The following is a 26,751-nucleotide window of genomic DNA, read 5'->3' as shown; positions in this document are numbered from 1 at the left end:
GAGTAAGTACAGAGCTGCCTTCACCCACAAGTTTTTGCTTCAGGAAATGCCGCAGCGTCTGGAGTGAACGCCTCCAGGGATATGAAGCCGGCGGGCAGGGCGTGTCATGACTTGGGTCGTCCAGTTGCATCCCCAAAGTTTATCAATTACAGAAGTGAGATCCCAGAGAACCAAGAGCAGCAGTAAGGTATCCTCCCGCAGCGGGTTCCTCGCAAGCCCACACGCCACTAACCAATACCTATTAGTCTTCCAAATACTCTCCCCTTCAGCCTCCACGTCACAGAACCTCAGCCTGAGCTCTTCCCCTAGCCCTAATCCGTGGTGGCCTTTCCTATGACCCAGGCTCCTGCAGCAGCCAGTCAACCTCTCATTCAAAGTACGGCTGCTCCTTGTCCAGCCACTTGCCATCCAAGACCATTTATTATTTACTGAACGTATAACACTCTACGCCAGCTTATGTTATTATAGCAATTTGGCTCACTGCCTTTTTCTGGATATCAAGGCTCCTTACGCGATAGTATAAAAGACGGCCACAAATCCTGCGACTAGAAGGCATTCCGTCTGGGAGCGCCTGGAGATGGCATAAGAGGATTGGTGTTGAATCCCGCCGTTCGCTCATCCTCTCCCTTTCATAATAGCGAGCAAGGACGCAGCCATATCATGCCTCAACTTCCCTTACCCAACATTCACAAGCATTATGGAATATGTGCTTGTGAGTTGGTGCCATTTCCGAAAGGCATATCTGGTCCGGGATTTACTGTTCAAGCACTAGTAATAAGATTCTGAACTTATCGTTTACACTAAATGCAACATTAATGTAGGCTTCTTAAACACACAATTACTTTATCGGTGACGAGTCTTGTGGAGAGGCAGTTTCTTGTGACCTTTACCGTATTTTTGTGCCAGGCCTGAGAGATTACTCCAGACAATTTTCAGGTGCCTTATCAGGTGTGTGTGTGTGTGTGTGTGTGTGTGTGTGTGTGTGTGTGTGTGTGTGTGTGTGTGTGTGTGTGTGTGTGTGTGTGTGTGTGTGCGCGCGCTACTTCCTACTGCATTTAGATTTGAAAAGATACGGAACAGTGAAAAATTAATAACAAATCTACGGAGTGTTATTGCTATTTTTCAGAAACTAAGAGCTTTCATTTTTTTCTCAATGAAGCTATTGTAATGATTTATCCTTTCTTTCCTTCCCTTTTTTTTTTCAACTAGAAATGCAGATATCCTTGCCAGCTAGCATTTTGCATATGTTAGTTGGGGTACACAAAGAAGGACATTATTATTATTATTATTATTATTATTATTATTATTATTATTATTATTATTATTATTATTATTATTATTATTATTATTATTATTATTATTATTATTATTATTATTATTATTATTATTATTATTATCATTATTATTAGCATCATTATTATAATCATTATCATTATTATTATTATTATTATTATTATTATTATTATATTTACTCATCTAGAAGAACATTCCACATTTTAATCGTAATAGGGATGAACGAACGGGAAAATTGATAAGATTCGCAAAAAATGGTTGAGGAGCACGCTCATTCATATTTAAGTATAGCGTGTACGGCTTTAAAAGAAAGGCCCGATTCATGTTTTTCGTCCATAATTTTCTTGAAATTCCAAAAAAATTTCACTTGTTTATTTTTCTCTTCTTTTCCGGTAGTTTATATTCCCTGAAAGACTCTTTATTGTAGTTTAATATTCCTGTCACTGCGTGGATGAATCTTCTGTGTATTTTCAGGTTTAAACTCACCTTGAACAGATCAGAATTATATTTAATGTATCATCGGGACACCAGAGAAAGTATAACCTACTCATTTACAGGCAGCTGCCAGGTGTGAAATGGCTTATCTTTGGTCATCCCGCCCAAGGAGCATTTACCTGACCCACCTCGCCGCCCTCCCTTCACGCCACGCCTTGCTCCCCTCCCGCCGCGACCCACACCCACGCGGAATTCAAACTGTTCGATGCACTTTCATTCCTTTATCACAAAATATGCATAATCTCTTTAACCGCGAACTCTATTTTCCTTGTACCGTTAGGAAAAACTCTTCTTTCATCCCATCAGGCTGCCCATTCGTCATCATAGTGTGACGGCTTCATTACTATACTACAACCATCTCTACCACCACCACCAAGACTGCCACCACGAGGGCCACCACCACCACCACCATGACCACCATAACCGCAACCATCTTGACCAATTATAAGTTCTCTGCCATTTTTAATGTTGACAAATGCAAAGTCATACACATTGGGTCCAGAAATAGTAACCACACATACATCATGAATGGGAGATCTCTGCAAGCGATGCAGGAGGAAAAGGATCTTGGAGTCACTATCAGCAGTGACCTGAAACACGCTAATCACTGTAAAAAAGCATACAACAAAGCCAACACTATGCTCGGGTTCATAGCGAGGAACTTCGAGTGTAAAACGCCAGACGTGATGCTATCCTTGTATAATTCCATGGTAAGACCGCACCTCGAGTATGCAGTACAGTTCTGGTCTCCTATTTACAGAAAGGACATTGATTTACTGGAAAGGATTCAACGACGCGCCAGGAAGATGATACCAACCTTAAGGGCTCACCCGTACGAGGAACGACTCAAGCGACTCAATCTCTTTACATTGGAAAAAAGACGCCTACGAGGGGATATGATTCAAGTCTTCAAGTATCTGAAAAAAATCAATAACGTCGATTACTCCAAATTCTTTGAACTGCAAACCAACCTAAGAACTAGAAATAACAGTATACCCATTCAGTTTAGTCGATGTAACACAGACATCGGAAGGAGTTTCTTTTCAAACCGAGTCATCCGTCACTGGAACAATCTTCCTTCAGAAGTAGTAAATGCGAATACTATCAACTCCTTCAAATGTAGAATCGACCGTCACTTCGCAGCGTCGGGAGTGAACTGAATATTGAGGTGCTTTCATCTGCTCCTCAATATCGAGGTGCTTTCATCTGCTCCTCAATGTCAAGGTGCTTTCATCTGCTCCCCAGGCCCCAAGTGGCTGTCGAGCAGATTAAATCACCAAAGCGGGCAACCTCGTAATGAGCCAATAGGCTTTCTGTTGCCTGCATTTCCATGTTTCCATGTTTCACAGTCTACGTCCCGAGTAAGGTCAGCTTCGAAGAAGGTCAATAACTGTCACCACAACTACACAAGATGAATATTGCTACCAAAGGAGGAGGAGGAAGAGGAGGAGGAGCAGGAGTAGGAGGTGGCGGAGGCGGAGGCTGAGGAGGAGAAGCAAGAGGAGGAGGAGGAGGGAGATAGGCTGCAAAGCGGGTAATTTATTCTTGTGGCATTCTGTCCGGCACAAGACACCCTGCACACTTACCAGCTAACGGACGGGTCGTCAGGGCGATTCATTCCCGTGTCGTACTAAATGAAACGATCAGTGATTCGAGGAGCGAGAGGCAAATATGGAAATATACCGTTGAAGAGTAGCTTTCGAGGAGGAAAATAGAATTACAACCCGCCCCTACTCTCTCTCTCTCTCTCTCTCTCTCTCTCTCTCTCTCTCTCTCTCATATAACTCAAGACCTTAATCTGGCCGCCATGATGAACAGACGAGAAGAGAAGTGAACGAAGATTAGGTCAAGTTCAACAAAAGCAGACGATGCAGAGCTTAACAAGGGGAGGAAGAGAAAACTCTTCAATAAGATTAAAACAGAAGAAAAAGTAACCCGAATGCGCGGAGGAAGAAAACTGCAGAGAACTGGAGAGCGACACACGATACTTCTGAGAGATTAAGTCTTCCAGAGGGGCAAGGCGACCTCAGGTGTGTAGATAGTTCCGTACAGGTAGACAAAAGTGCCGATAATTGAATACGTAACTGTTTCATCCAGCACGAGGGCGCATTGTCTAATTAGAACAATGTAATTAGTCACCGTGTCAATGCATTCACAATTATTGATATAAAGATTGCAGCTTCAACACCCTTACCATATCCACCGAACATGTGTTGCATATTTGATACATTAAAATGATGTTGGGGTCACGCGTCGGGGGTGAGCCAAGAAGTGGATGTAAAGAGGCCTTAAGGAGGAGGTCGTGTTCCCAGGGCCACCATTGGGAGCATGACTAACACGACGAGGTTTTGACGACCCTCCTGGCGCCACACTGACAGCCCGAACATCCTGCCAGAAAATACTGCCTCACTTATAAATCGTGAGGGACAGAGCGCCGATTGTGAGGACAGACACCTCGGCCGTTCACGCGAGACACGGGGAACGACAGCAGCCTGACTTAGTGCGTGCACAGAGAGAGAGAGAGAGAGAGAGAGAGAGAGAGAGAGAGAGAGAGAGAGAGAGAGAGAGAGAGAGAGAGAGAGAGAGAGAGAGAGAGAGAGAGAGAGAGAGAGAGAGAGAGAGAGAGAGAGAGAGAGAGAGAGAGAGAGAGAGAGAGAGAGAGAGAGAGAGAGAGAGAGAGAGAGAGAGAGAGAGAGAGAGAGAGAGAGAGAGAGAGAGAGAGAGAGAGAGAGAGAGAGAGAGAGAGAGAGAGAGAGAGAGAGAGAGAGAGAGAGAGAGAGAGAGAGAGAGAGAGAGAGAGAGAGAGAGAGAGAGAGAGAGAGAGAGAGAGAGAGAGAGAGAGAGAGAGAGAGAGAGAGAGAGAGAGAGAGAGAGAGAGAGAGAGAGAGAGAGAGAGAGAGAGAGAGAGAGAGAGAGAGAGAGAGAGAGAGAGAGAGAGAGAGAGAGAGAGAGAGAGAGAGAGAGAGAGAGAGAGAGAGAGAGAGAGAGAGAGAGAGAGAGAGAGAGAGAGAGAGAGAGAGAGAGAGAGAGAGAGAGAGAGAGAGAGAGAGAGAGAGAGAGAGAGAGAGAGAGAGAGAGAGAGAGAGAGAGAGAGAGAGAGAGAGAGAGAGAGAGAGAGAGAGAGAGAGAGAGAGAGAGAGAGAGAGAGAGAGAGAGAGAGAGAGAGAGAGAGAGAGAGAGAGAGAGAGAGAGAGAGAGAGAGAGAGAGAGAGAGAGAGAGAGAGAGAGAGAGAGAGAGAGAGAGAGAGAGAGAGAGAGAGAGAGAGAGAGAGAGAGAGAGAGAGAGAGAGAGAGAGAGAGAGAGAGAGAGAGAGAGAGAGAGAGAGAGAGAGAGAGAGAGAGAGAGAGAGAGAGAGAGAGAGAGAGCTGACAAACACAGTGAAAGACAGTTAGCCAGTCAGCCAGACAAACAGATAGACAGATAAGCAAATATAGATGTGTGTGTGTGTGTGCTACGTTACTTTTTTCCTTTGCTGTGATAAAAGTGGATGTACATGTCATTTCATCATATCAGTATAATGATATGAAATATTGGAGAGGCAAACCGTAAACAAATGAAACAGCTTCGACAATTTCAACACAAATACGCATATACAGAAATGGCAGCTGTTCAAAATTTCCACGCTGGGAGAACCATTAAAGGGATCCAAGGTCTTGTAGCGTTCACGAGGAGAATATGAGTATAGCATTTTCTCTAAGTCTGACATTATCCGATTAAAGATGTTGAAGTACTGTCGCTACAAAGGACTTCGACACTTTTGAGACGAGTTCATAATTAAAAGTTTAACGGGAAACACGTCGCAACAGATGTTTATAGAAATCCAGCTATTCTGGTATGTTGTGGAGTGAAGAAACCTGATATGCGAAATAGACTGGGCAACGTATCGGAACAGAGGCAGCTATCATATTAATAACGATACACACTACACCTCACACACACACACACACACACACACACACACACACACACACACACACACACACACACACACACACACACAAATCCCTTTTTACTGGCTGGGACTGAAATATAATCAACTCCTGGCGAGCTTAATTGCCGAGGGGGATATAAAACCTACTTGACGGGGATGGAGAGAAAGTGTGAAAGGAGTGAGCCTAAGTAAATACCCGGCGCATTGATTGGCAGGTTGGCTCAAAGGGCGTACTGTAACCATGGCGACGGTATAGCAAAAAGAAACGGGAGAGAATGGACAAATTAAACATGCAAGAAGAGGAGAGGAAAGATACTTGAGTAGGGATTCCCGCAAAAAAAAAAAAAAAAAAAAAAAAAATATATATATATATATATATATATATATATATATATATATATATATATATATATATATATATATATATATATATATATATATATATATACAGAAAATGTGGTTATCAGTACAAGGATATGCTGCAGAATAAAACTTCACGCATTCGTTGAAAAACTAACATAGAAAATTAAAGGGAAGAGCATATATAAAGGAGAAAATGAACAGGATGGAGGGAGAGTGAGTGTACAAATGGAATGGTGATGGAGTGGCGCTTCAACGAAGGAAAACAAATTAAGAGGACGGAGAAAATGAGAAAACTGATATTACTTCTAGAGGAGCGAAATCACGGGGGCGAACGGTGGCATGGAAATATGAAGGTGTTCCAACTTTCGAATTTTCTGTCAAAATCCCCACTACAAAAATAGGAGAAAATTTAAGGAAGAGGAGATTTAAACGAGTGTGTGTGTGTGTGTGTGTGTGTGTGTGTGTGTGTGTGTGTGTGTGTGTGTGTGTGTGTGTGTGTGTGTGTGTGTGTGTGTGTGTGTGATCCGACTACAGCAGCAATTGGAAACTCTACGGTAAATGGGTTCTATACTTTAATACCGGCGAGGAATTTGAAGAAACAAAATATGAAGGAAAGTTAACATTTTCAGTACCACACATAATAAATAATATTTCTCATACACATAAGAAACAGCGCGGATGATAAAAAAAAAAAAAAACGATACATATTTGCTCCGTTATAGAGGATGGCCTTTCCAGTAGAGTGAAGAGAGAGCTAAGAGGGATCAAATACTGACCCATAAGGATTTAAGTATAACCTAACTCCACTCGTTGATTAATAACAATAATGTGGTTAGGGAGACTTCCATTATCCAAGGGCTCAATAACCACTGAGACGTGTCGTGTAATTAGCAGTAATGAGGAACTGTTAAACTGTTATGGATTCCCTGGGACGGGACGGAAGCATCAGAAAAAAAAAAATAAGGCGGGGCTCCGCAATTCGGCTGTGACGCTTATGCTCTGTCTTGCTCTATAGCTGTGCGACATGGACACAAAATAGATGGCAACTGACGGCTGTGGTAATGGGTCTACTGAATCATGGGATATCAGCGGAATGACTTCGAGATTGAATCGAGACCTATTGCCTGCATAGTCCGTGAACGCGAACTCCGGCTCTTCGGGCATGTAGCACGCTATCAAGAAGTCGACCCCATTCATTTTTCTTTAACACAATCACGAACAGAGAAGGCCAAGGGGATGCCTACAAAGCTCATGGCAGGAGTAATTCAATGGATTCTGTTATGTGTGGCCTGCATGCAGACTTGCGCGGGGGGAGCTGGGAGGTGGTATGTGCCTATGGATTCATGAATTGATAGATAGATAATGCATAAAAGTTAAAGTTGCGTACGAAATCAATTGTATAGTATTCTCTTTCCAACATCACCCCGATAACAAGGCTCACTGTGGCGTATAGGGATGCATGTGCTCCGTGCCGCTGCCATCACTACAGACGGATGGGCGGCGCTGGGAGGTGAAGGAAAAGCTTAATACCGAGCGTGATCATGTCAAGGTAACGCGTATTTCTATCTGGCTGGCCGACTTCGGTTGTTTGGTTTGCGCATCTGACCTTCCCTTTGTGTATGTCTTGGCGTGTATCTTTGTTTGTTGATTGTATGTCGTTTGTTTATATGTTCCTTAGTCTATCTATATTTGCTTATCAGTCTATCTATTTGTCTGGCTGACTGGCTAACTGTCTTTCACTGTGTTTGTCAGCTTCTCTCTCTCTCTCTCTCTCTCGAACAGTGCATAAAACACTGTCAAAATTAATAAAAATCCCTCTGAATTAATCCGATCAGACAATATAAAATAAAATATCCAGCATACTTTCCAAAAGCATTCATGCAGGAGATAGAAAAATATACTACTGAATAATGCATCAAAATCGTCTATTAAACCTGACCTTTCACTTCAACAAAACACGGAATTCAGTAAACCATAAAGAAACCTCAGGGAAAAGTATTACTACGACGCAGCTCATTCCAAGACCAAGCTGGTTTAAAAAGCTTCATCAAACAGGCAGTCAGGCAAACAGGCACGCAGATATGAACAACAGGGACTTGCTGGAGGGCGAGGGGTGCGTTGAAGTATGCTTGAGTGTGAAAGGAAGGAAAGCAAGGACAGTCCCGTGCAGCCAACAGCGTTTCTACTACAGGAGTGTGGATACGGGAATGTCTTTCGACGCGTTTAGGAGTCAGAGGAGCAGGTTTGTGTTTCTTTGTTTACTCATGTGTGCCTCCTTTGTGTGGGGATGGGTGGTACCTAAGAGTTTGTAAGTGTAATTTTGTGTGTGCGTAAAAGGTATATATATATATATATATATATATATATATATATATATATATATATATATATAGAGAGAGAGAGAGAGAGAGAGAGAGAGAGAGAGAGAGAGAGAGAGAGAGAGAGAGAGAGAGAGAGAGAGAGAGAGAGAGAGAGAGAGAGAGAGAGAGAGAGAGAGAGAGAGAGAGAGAGAGAGAGAGAGAGAGAGAGAGAGAGAGAGAGAGAGAGAGAGAGAGAGAGAGAGAGAGAGAGAGAGAGAGAGAGAGAGAGAGAGAGAGAGAGAGAGAGAGAGAGAGAGAGAGAGAGATCGTATGGCAGTAGCTGTAATGGATATGGGTACGGTTTAGGGCTCAGAAATGGGCTGCGATGAAGGGTAATGTACCTCCATAATCTGCTGCATCCTTTAACCTAAGTGGTGGGGAACACTATATTAGGCTCGAGGGGGCCTAATTACATGCATAAGGAGAGATGGAAGATGTATAATCAATGACACACAACCAAAATTTCCAGCTAAAACTACTACCTCTTCACTACTTTCTCTTCATTCCTGCATTTTCTCAGATACTTCAGATCTACCTATTTTCTTTTCTTTCTCATTTTCATTCCACCAGATCCATATCACCATGGCAACCTTAATGATGACATACAGCATTGCCGGGGACCATAGTGAAACGGACGACGAAAACATGAAGAAGGAAAGGAGAAGGAGAAGAGTAAGCGAGGGATGAAGAGGTAAGGAAACGGCAAATAATAGACGCAGAGTAAGGGATTAGAAGCAGTAGGGAAGGATAAGAGGATATGGGAAAAGTAGAGGAAAGAAGGGAGGAAGAGGAGAAAAGGTGAGAAAAAGCGAAAAAGCGGAATAAGAGTTAAAGGAAAGGAGAGGAAATGAAAGGTTAAGCGTCAAAGGAATATGAAGAGTAAACAATGAGAAGGGTAGCGAAGGGAAGCGAAGCCAAAAATAAACTTGAGGAGAAATGAGGTGCTGGAGAAGGAAGAGGAGGATAAAGACGAGGAGGAAAGATGACAACGACGGCGATGGAAATATATAAAGCATAAAATAAGAGATTCATGATAATAAAATGATGGATGAGTGATTATTGAACTCGAGAGAGAGAGAGAGAGAGAGAGAGAGAGAGAGAGAGAGAGAGAGAGAGAGAGAGAGAGAGAGAGAGAGAGAGAGAGAGAGAGAGAGAGAGAGAGAGAGAGAGAGAGAGAGAGAGAGAGAGAGAGAGAGAGAGAGAGAGAGAGAGAGAGAGAGAGAGAGATAGAGAGAGAGATAGAGAGAGAGATAGAGAAAACTGCAATAACTTTTTTTTTTTTTTTGTACGTCGTTGCCTGTTGCGCCGGTAGGCATCTTCCTGGTGGGGCCTGATGGTCGACCCAGCCCGTTCTGGCGCAGGCGAGTGTTTATAGTGGCGCCATCTTGCATATGGTGTGTATATATATATATATATATATATATATATATATATATATAGATATTTATATATATATAGATATATATATTTATTTTGTGTGGTTGTGTGTGTGTGTGTGTGTGTGTGTGTGTGTGTGTGTGTGTGTGTGTGTGTGTGTGTGTGTGTGTGTGTGTGTGTGTGTGAAAATTACATATTCAACTGAGTTCGCAAAATCCTCAAGAATAATGTCAGATTCACTGACTTGAGAAAAATTCAAACATATTTTCCATATTCGAATTATAACAAAACAACGAGCCCTTGGAAAGAAGAAAGAGGAGGAAGAAGAAGAGCTAGAGGAGGAGGCGGAGGAGGAGGAGGAGGAGGTGGCGAAGGCAAAGGCAAAGGCAAAGGCTAAGGCGGAGTCGGAGGAGGAGGTGGTGGTGGAGGTGGTGGTAGGAAGAAAGGAGGAAGAGGTGGTAAAACGGAAGAAGGAGAGGGAGACAGAATTTGGTGAAGCAGACAAAGTTTGAGTAAAGACTGGAGACGATTACGGTACAAGTAGATTACAAGGGACAAGACTAATGACCTGCTGACATGTAGCGTCGTAAATAGGTCTGTTAATTCTGGGACTGCTGAAACAACAATATCCAGCATTCCCAAGGTGGAGGCAATAAGCGAATCATTGTTATCAGACGACAGCGGGAAACAACGGGCAAGGCTGCATGGTAGGACGCATACACAATAATATGTGAAAATTTCATGCCAATCAAATAAATGCAAATGACAAGACAGGAATGAAATGTAAAAAAATCTTTAGGAGCCAATATCTCGAAAATTAGTTTATTAAACTTAAAATAATTTCACAAAATCGGTAAAAAGTCTGATCGACTTTTGTTAGGTATCAGTTGAAACTACAATTAAAGGGCATTTTTTTGTTGGAAATAGATTTTCAATAATGTCAAAAGAAAACGGGACACAGAGAGGAGAAAATAATAATTGACAAAAGATTGTAATTTTTATTCTTCGAAGACAAAACAAACAATCAAAAAGTTACTTCCAACAAAATGTAGATAGGTAAACAAAGTTTTTATGGCATTTTTTTCAAACCGATTAACTGAAAAATAAAGCCTGTGAAACAACAACAACAAAAAAAACGAAAAATACTCTTTGTTTGAGTCTCTCCTAAACTTAACCCGAATTTGATGAAATTCACAGAATATACCTTTACAGTAACAAACAACATACTAAGATTCCAAAGCTATTGGACGTACCATATGCGCAGGAGGACCCCCGTAGTCGCCCCCCTTGAGAAATACTACCAAAGCTGGCACAGGGTAAAGGTTTGTTTCAGTTAGATGCGTGTCCCAGTGTTCATCAAACTAAAGAATTTGCACGGCTTCATCATCATTGATTTGAGGGAAAGCAGAGTCACGAAAGGGTCAGGGGAGAACATGTAGTTTCTGGTGATCGATGCATCAGTCACATAGAGCATGCCACGGATAGGTGGTGAGAAAAACTCATTACCTAACTGACTTTTAGGAAAATATTAATTAGTCAAAGACACATTCGAATCTATATATACACGATGTGAATGATCAGCGAAAAATGAACTAAAGTTTAACGAAAGGATGTGGCATTATGTGACAATAGTATTCTGGATTCTGGGAGAGTGGAAAATATGAAACGACCATTGGGAGGAGATGCAAGAAAGGTTTAATTTTTGAGCTCAGGTTGTACGGATGCCGGGAGCAGAGAAAGGAACAATCGCCGCTCTCGTGAATGTCTGGTCTCAATGCAGCCCTCGTTGCCATTGTAAATAAGCCCTAATCGGAGATGATCGTATTGATCATGCATGGAGAGGAAATTCTCTGCTCTATTCCAGCCCCTTTCTGCTTGACTGAATGTCTCTGTTTGTCTGTCTCGCTCCGTCGGAACGTTGGCCTGTCTCTGCCTGTTTGGATGTCTGTCTGTGTGTCTATTCTTCCTTTCATCTGTCTGATTTTTTAAAATATTTGTCTATGCCTTTGAAATTTTAACTCTCTGTCTGTCTATCTGTCTATTTGTCTGTCTCTCTGTCTGTCTGTCTGTTTGTCTGTGGATACGTCAAGTGGATACGCCATCTTTAGCGGGATGCGATCCGGTATTCATGAGGAGGGGGTGAGGCGAGATGTGCGATGTCTGTTTCTCTACCTGTGGCCTGTCTCTTTACACAAGGATATAGTCATAATTCATAAGGATATAAAGAAGCTACAGGATGGCGACGGCATACACATGACATTTAATTCATTAAATATATTCATGTTTGCATCACATACATATCTTCTTTATTTGATACATTTATCCAATACCCTATAATATAGGTATATACAGTGGTTATATATACTTATTTGTTTCCATTCTTGAGTATCGGTAAAACTTTGGCCACTTCACACATTGTTGGTATTACCTCGGTGTCCAGAGAGTTCTTACAGATGCTGGCCAGCGGTTCCAAAATCACAACTTTCTTTAGAACATGAAAGAAATATACCATCTGCATCAGGTGACTTTGTTCTTGAGTTTATCTACCACTCTTATGACCGTCTCTTGCACTAACATTGCGCAACATCTCGTCTCTCCCCTCCTCATGAATACCTGATTGACTCCCGCTCAAGGTGGCTTATCCGCTAGAGTGAATGTCAAAAGAAAGTACTCGTTTAAAGCCATGCCAGTGTCTTTGTTACAGTGTGGGTCGTCATCTACTTTTCTAAATGTCCCAACTATATCTCGGTCTTTTGTTTTGTATCTCGGTCTTTTGTTTTGTTTGGGTAAAAATAATCTCATAAGATCCTGTGTCACTGCCATCTGTCTCTTCGTCCTATACTGATAATTTTCTCATATATTTTTTTTTCACTTACGGCGCTAATCCAAAGTGTCTGTCTATGATTGGCTTCCCTCTTCAACTGTCTAGTTATCCACCATTATAACTTAATTCTGTATATAATAGTGTATATCATCCATCTAGGGTTTCCATTTTCTGATCTCACCAGCCTGAAAGGAATATTCTGAGTTTAAGCTGTAATAATCTCTTTAGGAAGATGAGCGTACAAGTCTTACACGGATACCTCGTCTGAAGGATCTAAGTGTTCTATACAACTGACGGTGAGGGCAACCGACACTCTCGAATCAAACTCTCTTTTCATGATGTAAGCCTTCATTAACGTTTTCTCTCTCTCTCTCTCTCTCTCTCTCTCTCTCTCTCTCTCTCTCTCTCTCTCTCTCTCTCTCTCTCTCTCTCTCTCTCTCTCAGGGAAAAGCGGCTGGATAAAAAATGAAAAAATATCCCGTGCAGTAACATTTCCAACAACAAAAGCAATTATAGGTACTGTGTGTGTGTGTCTGTCTGTCTGCCTATCTACCTATCTGTCTGCCTGCCTTTCTGTCTGTCTATAGATCTGTTTTTTTTTTTTTTACGTCCATGCCTATAGCGCCGGTAGACATGCTTGAGGGGCCTGGATGGTATTCGGCCCCAGCCCGTCATGGCGCAGGCAAGTGTTTATGGTGGCGCCATCTTCTCTTGGCTCATGCTGCCCCCCGGAACTCCTTCTTGATTCACTTGGAAGGTTTCCTTTAGAGTCCGGGTTGATGGGTGGTCTTCAGGACAGCATGTGGGTAGTTTTAAGCCACTCGGCGGTGACTGAAAAAACCGAGGTGGAAGCGTGGGGATTCGAACTAGCGTCGTCCATCACGTGGTGAATGTGCGCCCAGCACGCTACCACTCAGCCACAGCCATATATGTGTCTCTCTCAGGTATAAGCGGATATAGTCGTAACATTTCCAGCAACAGAAGTCATTATAACTATTGAAGTTTGCATAAGAGCGGAACGATTATTACTTCTTTTAGGTACGTCTGTGCTGAGCCGGCGTGCTGGGCTGCCCTACACCTGACACCCATCAACAGGGAGCCCTCGGCGGTAACTGAGACACCTATCATTCTGAGGTGACGCCTGGTAGTGGTGGTGGTGGTAGGGATAGAGAGGTGATGATGATGTTGGTTGTGGTGGTCGTGGTGGTGGCAGTGGTGGTGGTTCATGATGGTGAAGATGATGTATATATGATGGTGGTGGTGACGGTGGAGGTCGTCAGGTGTTGTGTAGTGGTGGTGGTAATGGTGGTGGTGGTGGTGAGAGGATGGTGAAGATGAGAATAATGACAGTAATTATGATGACAAAAATAATAATAATAATAACAATAATAATAAAAACAAAACAGATACAACAACAATAACAAAAACAACGAAAATATTAAAAAAAAGAAAAATAGAAAAAGGAAAAAGGAAAAGAAAGAGAAAAAGGATCGCAGGAAATATAACAAGAAGAAAAAGAGAAAGAATCAGTAAGAAATAAATGTGAGCAATACTCGCTTCTTCTTTTATTCCACTTGGCTGCACTAATTACCGTAGATGAAGAAGGTAAGTGAGATACAGAGGAACGGAATAAGAGTCGGGGAAAATTGAAAAAAGAAAGAAAAATAGAATAAAGGAAAAAGAAAAATGAAGGAGAAAGAAAAAAGGAAGGAAGGGAGGAAAGGAAAAAAATAAAGAGGAAAAGAAGGAGGGGAGGAGAAAGAATGATGAGAGGAAGAAAGAAAAGAGGGAGAAGAATGAGATCATTTGTGAATGAATAAAGGAAGGAAGGAAGGAAGGAAAATAAGAAGCAAGAAAGAAAGGAAGGTAGGGAAAAAAGGAAGCAAAGAAGGAAGGGAGGAAGGAAGGATAAAATAAATGAATGCTGAGAGAAAGGAGCAAAGGAATGGAGAACGAGCGAAAGAAAATAAATGAAGGGAAGGATGGAAAAATGCTGGAAGAAAGAGAATGGCAAGAAGGAAAGATAAATGGGAAGGACAAGAACTGGGGCGAAGGAATTAAAAAAGGAGAAAAAGATATATAGATAAATAGATAGACAGATAGATAGATATACATAGATGGACTAACAACAAAAAGTAATAAAAGCCCAAGACGGGAGCCAATTTTCATAAACTCAACTTTCCTTTCGAAACAGAGAAGCCAGCGAAAAATTACCTGATTTCCTGCAGCTCTGGGAGTGATAATTCGGTGCCATAACTCACGGGGGCGATGATGGGCGTTATGCGTGAGGGAGGGAGACGCGGGCTTGGGGGGGAGGTGGAAAAGGAAAGCCCGAAAAAACGAGACCGGGAGAAAAGGAGAGCGAAGAGAAAAGAAAGAGAGATGTGATTAAGAGGAAGGGTGGATGTGATGGAGAATGGCAGGAAGGGAGGACGGGTGGAATGGAGAAAGAAAAAGAAAGATATCATAAAGAAAGAAAAAGAGGTAGAAGGGATGTAGAGAAGAAAGGAAGGAAAGGAGGACGGGTGAAATGGAGAAAGAAAAAGAAAGATATAAAGAAAGAAAGGGAGGTAGAAGGGATGTAGAGAAGAAAGGAAGGAAGGGAGGAAAAGAAGTAAAGGAGAAATAAATAAAGAGAAACACTGCACATAAGAAAAAAAGGGAAGATGGATGTGATAAAAAAGGAGGCAAGGGAAAAATGATTGAATGAAAGAAAGCAAAACAGAAATGATGGAATAAAAGAAAGAAAAAAAATTTATGAAGAAAGAAGGTGAGGAACGATGTAATCAAGAAAGAAAGGGAAGGAGATAAAATGTAAAGAAATATGAAAAAAAGGAAGCAATGGAAAAAGAGAAAAAGGACATGATGAAGAAGGAAAGGGAGAATAATTATGATGAGGAAAGAAAGGAAGGGAGAAGGGAAGCATACAATGAAGAATGGATGCAATAATAGAAAGGTAGGATAAATATAATGAAATGTTAAAGTGAATGAATGCAGGAGTTAGTAGAGGGAAGGCAGGAGCAAGGGAAGGCGGAGGGGAAGAAGGGAACGATTGAATGATAGAAAAAAATTAATATATGGAGAAAGGGAGGAAGGAAGGAGACAGAAGGATTATGTAAAGGTACGGAGGGAGTTCATATCTACAAACCTCTTAAGAACTCATAAGCTTCGTAGTTTGATCTTCACCATGCTTTATTTATCTCCTTCTTCCTTGTTTCACTCTAGAGATGTAACAATCACTCACAAAATACAGTGTCTATAAATCAGTCTTACATTGATATTGTCCTGTCAGTTTGTCTGCCTCTTTCTTTCTGTCTACATACGTCGGTGTCTGTCTGTTTGTTGGCCTGCTTTTCTGTCTTTATGCGTCTGTCTCTGTCTTTGTTTGTCTGTCTGTTGGCTTGTCTGTGTGTGCCTCTCCGTCTCTGTTTGTCCTTCTGTTTCTGTCTCTAACGTCTGTCTCTCTCTCTCTCTCTCTCATTAAAGCCTATAATTTCCACTTATTAATTAGGAGAAATGCTCTGGAATGGGTGACTAATTTTTCCACTTAACTTCATTACCCCTTGGCCCGTCGAGAGAGAGAGAGAGAGAGAGAGAGAGAGAGAGAGAGAGAGAGAGAGAGAGAGAGAGAGAGAGAGAGAGAGAGAGAGAGAGAGAGAGAGAGAGAGAGAGAGAGATATGAGAAATGAGAAAAGGATGTAAAAAGTTTTGTAAATAAGACGTGTGAGGAGCGGGGATGAGGAATGGGACGAAGGTAGTTGGACTCCCACCCAATTAGTGAACTCGGCTGATTTGATTCCCGTTCCAATAATTCCCAGTGGAAGGGAAGGCACGGCAGGAAGAAAAAGGACGGACGCGTAAGTGGAAAATTGAAGGTAAGATGTGCAGGGGAAGAGAGGAATGGATGGATGGATGGAAGAAAGGAAGGAGACGTAAGGGAGGGACGATATAGAGGTGAAGGAAAGGTCGAGGATGCAGTCTGAATGGCGGACGAAAGAAAAAGGATGAGTGACATGGGGGACTCGCATAATAGGAACAGAGAGAAGATGGCATGGATAATATAGTAGAAAGGAGGGCGAGAGAATACCTTTTTATACATAATTGTGAGAAAACAGAATAACTAATAATACGTTTCCTATCCCCGCCGCAAGACACAAAAAATTAGCTCGTTCCCTGCCTCTAAGAATGTATATTTCTACACCCGTGAGAAAATATTTACGTACGTATGAATGTGATTAAATTTTTTTCATGACACAGCGAGGGAAAAACAAGCGAAGTTCTCAAGTCTAATTGTTTCTAATTAACTTTTTCTCCCGGTCGTTCCCTTCCTCTATCTTTTATTTCTTATATTTCCTTGTGTCCTTCTTTCTCCCTTTCTCTCTTTCTCCCTGAGTGTTTTTCATAACTTCTTTTTCTTTGTTTGTTTCCTTTTTTCTCTCTTTCTTTCTTTTTCTCCGACTTTATTTGCCTGTCTTTGTTTGCCGTTTTGTCCTCTGCCCTGTTGTTTCCCTGTCTCCTTATCTTGACCGTCTTTCTGTCTGCCTGTCTCTCTCTCTCTCTCTCTCTCTCTCTCTCTCTCTCTCTCTCTCTCTCTCCCTTTCACACACACACACACACACACGCACACGCACTAGGCCCCGGCACGCAATCCATCACCCGCCGTAGGAAAGGTGAAATAACTTGATCAGTACCTGTAATTACGTAGCTCACCTTCCCGATCCTCCGTTTGGGGCAGCTCGTGTGTGTGTGTGTGTGTGTGTGTGTGTGTGTGTGTGTGTGTGTGTGTGTGTGTGTGTGTGTGTGTATTTTACTTATGAATGTGTGCGTGTCTGTGTGTGTGTGTAGGGGGGGGGGAGGGGGGGGTTGTGTTTGTGTGTAGGGGGGTGAGAGGGTGGAGGGGAGGGGTCTATATAACATTCCGTTCATAATGTTTTCAGCATGTTTAACGGAGTCTATATAATTTGCGTCTAGACATACGTATTTGACCTCCAGAGACCAAAAAATATTATATATACTTGATAAAAAATCTTGGGTCATAAAAATATTTAGGGTCTTAAAATGTTTTCTGTACCGGACACAGATCAGTAAACGAGTTACATAAATATAAGAAGACAAAGGTGACGGGGAAGAAAATGAGGGCGAAGTCACTGTGGCGTTCCCGAGCCGGCAATGGTAGAGGCGTGAGGGACATGCCTGAATGTGGCTGCTAGGAGCGACACTTTACGTTGAAGCAATAAAACACGGAGACGCACCGAAATGGGAACAAACAAAGAAAACAAGTCTCTCCAATAAAGAAAATTTCAGTAAAAATATTTCATAACGTAAAATTCCATTCTCCAGAAACAATATTCAGGGGTGAGCAGGACAGGATGGAGCGCGGCCGCCCCTCGCAACCCCCGTGTGTGCGAGGGGAGGTTTTTCATGACCCTCCACAGAAGATCACAGACAATAAATCAAATGTGAGTTTGACAAATCCTTGAACTCCTCCGGGCGGGCGATGCATGAGAGTGTGATGGAGGAAGGTGTGCGAGAGACTGTGCTCAGTATTTTCTCCACAGGACTCGTCCTTTCAAGTTTTTTTTTTTTTAAGATACTCCTTTAGTTACAAATATGTGTTTTCCTGAATCCATGTGCGATGCTTCACGTAAAACACCAATTAAAAAGTATCAGAAAACTGTTCTACATTGAAACGTCCCCAGCTGCGTTTCTCTTATTATACAGGATGGTAACGCGACTCGGCAAACTGGAAAATTGAAAATTCTATTAAGACCACTTCATGGAATAAGAATTCAAACAACAATTAAGTTCTCGGAGCTACCACACGAGAGAACCAGGTACACGTTTTACTAGTTACCTGGTTTATTTTTAGTTAAAAACATGTCGTCTTTCCTTATGAAAATAAAACAGCCAACCCAGATCTCTCCCTTCTCTAACACGAGTGTGACAATGTTCAGAAAAAAAATCTCAAGGAAATCAATCGTGGACTGCACCGAACTTAAAAAAAGATAAAAAATATGTGTAATGAAAAGTAAACTTTAGTTGAGGTTCTCGGAATACTGCAAGCCTCTCGACACACCACAGAACGTAGCACATCCTCCTTGACACACACAAAGGGGGGAAGCATCACCCTATGAAATCCGCCGTCCCTGCAGGGCACCAGATTAATTGCTGGAGAGGCAGCACGGAGTGGAGACCATGCCCTTAGGAGGCGACCACTCCTTCCTTGAACAAAGACATGGATTTCCTCGTCTTTAATTTTAGACTTCGATGTAAGTTTGTACCGAATGAATAAAAAAAGGTATCAGGCTTCCGTTCCTGACCATTCAATTACTCTTTATGATTACTAGGATATTTGGAGCCATTCTGGAGTATGTTCACATAGAGGCAAAATAGAGCGACAGTTCACACTCTACACTCAAGGTAGAATACATGTCTCACCAGCAATGAAATGTAGCAATCCACTGCATTCACGATGACCACTAAAGCCAGAATTTCGAGCCACTGGCCCCTCCACCCCGCAGCCAGCCACGACGCGGCAGGGACGCGCGGCACCCTGGCTCATGACGAGGAGCAGCGACGCCGAGAAAAATAAATCACTGCCTTCTGACCGATACGCAACGTGAGGGTTGGGGCTGACAAAGGCAAATATGTTGCTGAAGATAACCGTTGAAGATCATGCGGGGAACAGAACCTATGTATATGCAAAAGGCAACGGCAAATTGGAAGCATTTATCCCTGCTGAGAGGGCACATGTATTGTGTGAATTCTTGTTGGGAAGAAGAACCATATTCAACATTACCTATAACATTATCAGTACACAAACACGACGAGGTTACGGAAACTTACACGAAAATTTTAAATCTAATAAGAAAATGGTTTTGATTTTCTATTTAATCAACAGAAAAGTTTAAAAACAGTAGATTGTCAAAAGCCCTCATTTCACACTAATGATAAAATATACGTAAGTGAAATGATAGTGACAGCAAATAATTCGATGCAGTGGCGGGCACAATAAAGCGAGAACACGTCATCGTCTGGGGTTTGAGAGCAACAGGTAGGGCGAGTGGGCGGCGTGGCGTGGCCGGGGACCCGAACAAGAGGATCCATCTATCATTGAGTCCGTTCAGGCGGAGAGACGTGACGAGTGACTTGGAGGCGCCACGCTCCTGGATCTCGCTGGTTACACACACACACACACACACACACACACACAAATATGTAACGATACAGTGTCACAGGGTGTTTCAAAGTTGACAACCCACTAGTCTTCACAATATTAGTAGACATGTGTGCAGGGCAGGTAACCGTGCACTCTTATTGAACGTTGTTTTCCCTACGATTATTGAAAACCTAGCAGCGCTATTCTCAATCAATCAATAAATTGTGGCATACGCCGGGGGCGCGTCGCCTCGCCCACCCTACGGCGCCAAGTCCGAGGGTCCCTCCGGGCGAGTCTCCATGCAGGCCGCCTTTCCATCCCGAGTACCGTACCTCCCGGCAGGATCTATCGACTTGCTCAACTTACGAACTCCGTGGGCGTCCCCTTAGCCTTCTCCACTCATGATTGTCTCTTAAATTAAGAGACAACTCGATGAGCAGGATCAGCTTCAGGGTGACGTGCCACGTGCCCGTATAGCCGGAGTTGTCGTTGACGGACTATGCAGGTAATATATGTCGAATCAGTCTCACGGAGTGGTCGCCGGTTTGACACAAAGTCATTCCAGCGATATCTCATGATTCTGAGTAGGCATTTATTACCAAAGGCATCAATCCGCCTCTCCAAGTCCCCATTTAGTGTCCATGTCTCACAGCCATAGAGAAAGACAGGGAGCACAAGAGACATGAAAATCCGGATCTTTGTCCTTTTCCACAGGTATCGATAACGCCATATACTCGTGCTGAGCGAGTCCATAACACTGTGGGCCAAACCGCGGATCATGGCCTCACCTCCAGCTTTGAGCAGCTCCGTACTGATGTTACAGATGCCAGGTGCCTTTCCACCCCTCCACTTTGCCAGAGCCTTTAGACAAGAATAAATCACAAGTTTGGGAATATTTTCAGTGTCTTCAATACACCATTCCCTATGTAGCATGTCTGCTATAGGCTAATTTTTCATGTATTTCTATTTAAAAGGATTATTGCAGTATATGTCTTCGCTAAAACATATTTCTTATATATTCGTACATCAGATAACTATCTAAAGTTATCGAATAGTGGTGTAAAGATTTCAAATATCTTTGTCTCTATATTGCTCTGTGCACCATCGGGGACGCGTTAATCTTGTGCGTTGGGGAAAGATGGGAATCGCGATGTGCTTCTGTAAACACATCACCCACTCCCACGCTTCCACTGGATTCCTCAGTAGCAAAACAAATCTGTTTCGATACACGAGGAAAAAATACAAAATGTCACATGCTCTTTCTAGCCGCGTTTGATATTTTCCCATAAACGATGAGCGGCATAATATCCTGGAAAATCAAACCCACACAGGGCTGGGAGATGACAAAATGTGTTCAAGCGAAAAACGAGTTGCGAGAAAACACACACGAGTGAAAACAAAAAATCGCAATATAAGCAAGGCAATATGACATGCAGATAAAAAGAGAAAAAAAAGAAACTGTATACAATGAAAAGTGAGTCCATTTAATTTATTGCATGAAGATTTCCCATGAAAAAATCACAGAGGTTTTGTCTGTATTCCAACCTAGACAAACTTGCGCTACAAGAATAATTTATGCCCAAGCTTTATTATTAGGATATATTTTATAACCCGAGGCAAGTTTATATTACAGTTCATGCATCATATAGAAAAAAAGCAAGCTACATGACACTGCCATTAATTCCAGCTTCAATTTGTGCGCGAACGAGCGCGCCCGTTTGTGTGTTTGTGTGTGTGTGTGTGTGTGTGTGTGTGTGTGTGTGTGTGTGTTCTGATTACGCTCTGAACTCGTGATCGCCAGCCAGCACCCTCCCCGAATCAGCTTTGAAGCTCTGATGACGGATTTTTGGGAATGGTTGTAAACTCACACCCACACACCCGGGAGGCGGGACACAACAACCCCCGACTGACATTCTTGGGTGGAAAAGCGGTAATGAATAAGATTTCCCATCCGACTCCACTCTCCCCGGGAATCTAACGCAAGACGTCTAGGTTGTGAAGTAAGCCCACTAACCACGGCAACACAGAGCTCCTACCGCTGTACTACAAGTCAGTGTGTATATGTGTGTTTGTGGCCCCGGGGGTGGGGGGGGGTGGGGGCTGCTAACGTAACGCGTACATTCAGTTACAATAAAATGCCGGAAAGCAAAACAGAAATGTACGTACAGCTGTCAATCTATCAATTTATGAGTCTCTCTCTCTCTCTCTCTCTCTCTCTCTCTCTCTCTCTCTCTCTCTCTCTCTCTCTCTCTCTCTCTCTCTCTCTCTCTCTCTCTCTCTCTCTCTCTCTCTCTCTCTCTGAAAATATTTGTAAATATCTTTATATATCCGTCTACCAATCTGTCTATCTATCTATTTATCTATCTATCTATCTATCTATCTATCTACCTATCCATCTAAGTATCTATATATTATTTATCTACGAGTATCTATCTTTCCTTTTTAACTTGTTTGATGTCCGCAATTTTCAAGATGACGAGGAGGAGGACGTTGACGATGTTGCCGTTGCTTTAGAGGCTGGAAAAGGAATAACGTTGAATCTAAATGCCGCTTCATGTAGAGCCATTTCCTTCATGCACAGAAAACGGAGGGAAAATAGTCTTCGCTGGAGGAAAGGCCCCGCAGCTTTACCTACGCCCTTTATGATCTCATTTCATGCCGTTATTAGCAGTGTTGAGCTTTACTGGGCACTCGGAAGGCACTCGCTCTAGTTCTCCGCATTCTAATTTCAAAACAGGTCACTGATTTACCCGTGCAGGACCTGGGCCGCGCGAGACAGACTATGATGAGAGTGTACTATATAGTGGGATGACAGAGTTGATCATGTACCTACTCAAAATAATTCTTTCAAACACTATAACAGACAAACAATGAGTGAGAACCGTGTTGGTGAAGCCCTTTTGACCTTAAGCAACAATGGCAGAAATATCACTTGCCAATGAAATATGCAGGAAGGCAGACAAGTAATAAAACATGTGCAAAGACTGAATGTTATAGAATATATGAAAGTTTTATTGTCTTTCATATTACCAATGAAATATGTATGTGCGCATTATGAGAGAAACAAGAATATGAAGGTCACAAGGCATGATGAGAAAAGAAATGACACGTGCCAAAACACACACACACACACACACACACACACACACACACACACACACACACACACACACACACACACACACACACTCGGGCCGTGCAGCGACACACCACCGACACATAATCCATACAGGACCGCTGCATTTCTCTCCCGCGGCCCATTACGGTACGCAATTACCCGGTCACTATGCAAATGGCCACACGAGTCAAGTATTTAAGTTCAGGGTTGAGAACAAGGCCGCATGGACCTGGCACTCATCCGTATTTTATATATACTACAAACAAGATCTATCAAACAATCAGTCTATGTATCTAGTATTCATTTTTCTGTTTATATCGATCTCACTCTCTATATAGATTACTTTACGATGAGTCTATACCGCCGGTAGGCTTTATAATCACGATGTGTCCCGTTGGTCGGTCCCAGTCTATAAGCGGCGCAGACAAGTAGTTTATAGTGGCGCCACCTTGCATGGCTTATGCTGCTCACCCAAAATTCCTATTGATCCTCTTGAGATAATTTCCCTAAAGTCCAGGTTGATAGGTGGTCATCAGAGCAGCAGGGTTGTCTTCGACCAGTCGATGATGACTGAAAATTGTCAGATTGTAGCTAAGAGTGGGTCTTGAGCCCGGATCCTTCGCTGACCACTCAGCATATATATATATATATATATATATATATATATATATATATATATATATATATATATATATATATATATATATATGAGAGAGAGAGAGAGAGAGCGAGAGAGAGAGAGAGAGAGAGAGAGATTAAGAAACAGGGATAGGGACAGAAACGAACAGACTAACCGACACAGACATACAGAAAAAAAATACACTTACAAGAAGAGAGACAGACAGATTACCGATTTCAATAACATACAAGACTAAGCTTTCATATTGGAGTCGGGGAGTCTGGGTTGACCTACTCCGTTACGCGTGCCAATTCCAAACTTTTCAGGAAGAGAATCAATCTACGTGCCTGTCTGTCTGTCGTTGTGTGTATGATCCCCCGTCTCTCTCTCTCTCTCTCTCTCTCTCTCTCTCTCTCTCTCTCATTATTCATTCTGCTCAGCCCTGAGAAACACAAATATAATTCCACACCTAAAACACACACACACACACACACAAACACACACACACACACACACACACACACACACACACACACACACACACACACAAGAAAGAAACCCTCCTTGAAAACATGCATAATTCGGCGCCTAAGTTAGTGGACGACACCAAACTTTAAGCCTTTTCTCTTTTTGTGGACGTGGGGAAAGAAAGTGTAAATTTTATCTACTGAACTATATATAATTACATACGCCTCGTTTCTGAAGCATTTACATACATTACACTATTTTTTTTAATGTTTTAATGAGTTTTTTTTACTTCATTATCAACTTCAACAACTAACTTTGCCTAACTTTTACTCCATCACTTGTACGTTATATTATTTCTATTTTTTCGACCCTTGGAGAGAAAATTGGGAACGTAGATATTTGCAAACACCGACAGACGGGGCGGACGCGTCTGTTCCCGCGTCCTTTCTTGCTCACCTGAAAAACCGAGCGGGACACATCGTTATCGCGCCTAATGAAGCGAAAAATGTGTTACGCGGGTGTGGTGATGACGTACTGTACCCTAATGAGCGTGAGTGGCAGGCTTTAATGGCGTAAATTATATGGGGGGGAGGGATTTTTACACTAATACAATGGTGATCTGGAGAACAGCAACAACAGCAACAACTACTCCTATTACTACTACCACCACCACTACTACTACTACTACTACTACTACTACTACTGCTACTACTATCACTACTACAAACAAACAAAATACGATACCTACAGCAATAACCACTAACACATGTCTTGATGCAGTTAAACTACCTAAGAAATTACCTCGGCAACGCTTACTAATTTTGCTCTGTTTTATGTTCGTATCATTACAATTACTCGCATGATTCAAAAGTACAATTTCGCTGTCATTATGGGGGATGCAAAAGCCAAATGATCAAAATGACACGGAACCGGCAAATCAGTTCCCCGCTAATAGCAGACAATCATCATCTACGAATTGGATCATAAATCATTTCAAACCGCCTTTTTAAACGTACCGGGTGGCGCTGGTTACAAAATGGAGCGCCAGATGAGTGCACGAAATTTAGACAGGTATCAACATAAGTTCTCCGTCGGCATCTTTCTTAACCCAACAACATATTCGTGAAAGCAAAACATAAATGTCATCAGAAACACAAGCTACCATGTGAGATACAACAGTTAATACTTAAAAAAAAGCGGGTACTTACGAGTGATGTCAGAAGTCAGTAGTGATGAGGATAGTGTGGCTCTGGTGACAGTGGCTCCAATTCCCAGCTGTGGTCAGGTCACCGTGAATGATCCGGGTCAAGGCTGTTGGGATGAGGTCACGTAGCTGTCACCTCCGTGTGTGTATCTGGATCCCACTGTTTATGTCCATTACAGGTTCACGCCAATACTGTTCGTGCTCTTCATGGACGAATTCATTTTGTACCCTCAACACCTTCCATCACAGAAGTTGTATTATTATTGTCATTGTACATTTGAAGGGAATACCTTGAAGGACACTAGACAAGGGTTCTGTTTTCCCAAGACGTCTATTCTTGTTATGCGTATCTAGTGGGAAAAAATGTCCTTTAACTTTCACAAATTGTTTTTCCGTTATCAACACTTCGAGTATTTGATGTGTTAGATTTTTTTACTGACGTTCAGAAGGCGGGAATCTGCCGTCACTGGTTCGTCTGTGGCCTTCACGCCGGCAGTCCGCGTCCCTCACTTGAGGATAATAGATTCAAGAAAGTTTGGTGGCAGTTTTGTTCCAAGAGTATTTCTTTCACCAGTTTCAATTCCTGTGAAGTGGGATCAGTAGACAACTTCACCTGGGCGGCTCGGAGCTGTGGAGGGAGGAGAAGAGAGAAGCATTAGTGATTGTCTTGGAAGGAGAACAGTGTGTCAAGGTTAGTTTATAAAACATGCATGTCAGTATTAAACGACATATTGGATTTCGCTTTCACGTAATGGAACTTTGTCGCAGGTAAAGGACATTAGCCTCCATCTTGGCAGGTCGATTATTCAAAATACACAAACAGTAAAATGGGAAGGTCATAAAACATCGTGTGACAAATGGATGATTGTGATCCTTCCTTTCTTGAGAGTGTAAAATTAAAAGAAAGTTTCGTTTAGTCGGAGCAACATCTGAGGTCATATGCCGGAGAGAGACAGAAGGGGAAGGAAATATAGAAGGGAACAGATCCCAGGAGACGGGACACAACCCCCGATTAATGCCTGGTACCCATTCACTGCTGGGTGGACTGGGGCGTAGGATATCGGAAAAGCCGCCCAAATTTTTCCACTCCGCCCGGGAATCAAACCCGGGCTCTCTCGGTTGTGAGCCGAGTGTCCTAACCACTGCACCACGAAGCCCCCCTGTAATATTAAAACTGCAAACACAAACAGTAAACAGGTAAGGTCATATAACATCGTGTGACAAATGATTGATTACTATCCTCCCTTTCCTGAGACTCTACTGTTAGAGCTCCGATGCCTGCCAATGCCTGTCTGTCTCTTCTTCCTTGATCTTCCCTTTTTTCCCCAGAACGCCAGGCTTCCTCTCCTCAGGGCCATGTCAACTTATCGGCGTCTTTATCCAGGCCGCTGTGGCTGTTTCTAGGGCGCGTTGTGCCTCTTTCTTACTTTTTACTTATTATTTTTCTCTTTTAAACTCATTTCAACATTATGCCGGCATTTTCAACCCACATGATGCCCCTCCAGTCTCTCTCTCTCTCTCTCTCTCTCTCTCTCTCTC

The 26,751-nt window shown here is 42.6% G+C and overlaps 1 protein-coding gene across 8 annotated transcripts in view; it reads right to left on the bottom strand.

Moving 5' to 3' along the window:
* The window catches only part of LOC127009631 (FMRFamide receptor-like), a 188,684-nt gene that overhangs the window by 85,867 nt on the left and 76,066 nt on the right, over positions 1 to 26,751 (bottom strand). For all 8 annotated transcript variants that reach the window (XM_050882869.1, XM_050882868.1, XM_050882876.1 and 5 more), the window contains one exon: positions 25,217 to 25,840. The gene's annotated coding sequence lies outside the window, so the exon portion shown is untranslated. The remainder of the gene's footprint in view (positions 1 to 25,216; positions 25,841 to 26,751) is intronic.

The sequence above is a fragment of the Eriocheir sinensis genome, chromosome 41 (genome assembly GCF_024679095.1).
Source record: "Eriocheir sinensis breed Jianghai 21 chromosome 41, ASM2467909v1, whole genome shotgun sequence".
NCBI classification, from domain to species: Eukaryota; Metazoa; Arthropoda; class Malacostraca; order Decapoda; family Varunidae; genus Eriocheir; species Eriocheir sinensis.
This window is presented reverse-complemented; position numbering and strand designations above follow the sequence as displayed.